The 1,225-nt window shown below is 59.0% G+C and overlaps 1 long non-coding RNA gene across 1 annotated transcript in view; it reads right to left on the bottom strand.

The window, feature by feature from the left end:
• Positions 1–213: 213 nt before the first annotated feature.
• The window catches only part of LOC113481119, a 4,813-nt gene continuing 3,801 nt past the window's right edge, over positions 214–1,225 (bottom strand). The window contains exon 3 of the long non-coding RNA XR_003398606.1: positions 214–689. This is a non-coding gene — a long non-coding RNA (uncharacterized LOC113481119). The remainder of the gene's footprint in view (positions 690–1,225) is intronic.

The following is a 1,225-nucleotide window of genomic DNA, read 5'->3' as shown; positions in this document are numbered from 1 at the left end:
ACTGTTACTATGATTTTTCTGACCTCAGTGCTTACATTACATCAGTGCCTTAGGCTCAAGCCAGCTCGGGTTGCAACAAGTGCTCTGTAAACCCTGAGAAAATGACAATTCCTGCTCCTGGGAGCTCACAGTGTTCAGGCTAGCTAGGCAACACCATGAGTTTTATGGCTTCTAGGCTCCAGTTATTTACTGTTCCTTTTGAACTTGCTGTGCCCGAGCACGGGGTAGGGGGGAGCGGGGGGCACTGCAAGGAACACGGGAGGAGACATTGGCTGGAGTCACACCTGACCCATTTCTCACCTCGCCCATCCGCAGTGCGGATCCTCTGATGTCTAATAGGGGGTCAGCACATCAGCCTCCCTTGGGGAAGCAGGGAAAATCTCTATCCGCCCACCTACTTTCAAGAAACTCATTCCAACTTTGGAATCTCTTCCCTGGACATAGCGACAGGTCCAAGGGTGCCAGGAGGAGATGAGCTGGCCAGCCATCTGAGACCTCCTGGATCACACCCATCCCATTTCCTTGGGAAGCCACACTAAAATGCCCTGCCTGGAAACCCTCCGAGGCTTCTTGATGTGCACAACAGAACAGGTCCCTGTTTTCCCTGAACTCAGGGAAGAAGTGCCAGGAGTTTGCTGCAAACCTAAGCATGGGGTTACGGGCTGGGGTCTAGCAACCCTCTGTGGGTGCTGATGAGATCCTCAGGAGTGAAAATCATTCAGAGAAAACAACCTCATTGCAGTCTCTGCTGGCAAGAGGCAGGCGGGTGTCAGGGCTGAGGGACTGACTGCCCGTGGGGGTGTCAGGGCTGAGGGACTGACTGCCCGTGGGGGTGTCAGGGCTGAGGGACTGACTGCCCGTGGGGGTGTCAGGGCTGAGGGACTGACTGCCCGTGGGGGTGTCAGGGCTGAGGGACTGACTGCCCGTGGGGGTGTCAGGGCTGAGGGACTGACTGCCCGTGGGGGTGTCAGGGCTGAGGGACTGACTGCCCGTGGGGGTGTCAGGGCTGAGGGACTGACTGCCCGTGGGGGTGTCAGGGCTGAGGGACTGACTGCCCGTGGGGGTGTCAGGGCTGAGGGACTGACTGCCCGTGGGGGTGTCAGGGCTGAGGGACTGACTGCCCGTGGGGGTGTCAGGGCTGAGGGACTGACTGCCCGTGGGGGTGTCAGGGCTGAGGGACTGACTGCCCGTGGGGGTGTCAGGGCTGAGGGACTGACTGCCCGTG

The sequence above is a fragment of the Athene cunicularia genome (genome assembly GCF_003259725.1).
Source record: "Athene cunicularia isolate RWA chromosome 5 unlocalized genomic scaffold, athCun1 chr5_part2, whole genome shotgun sequence".
Classification (NCBI taxonomy): Eukaryota; Metazoa; Chordata; class Aves; order Strigiformes; family Strigidae; genus Athene; species Athene cunicularia.
The sequence above is the reverse complement of the archived record's forward strand: the minus strand, read 5'-3'. Positions and strand labels throughout refer to the sequence as shown.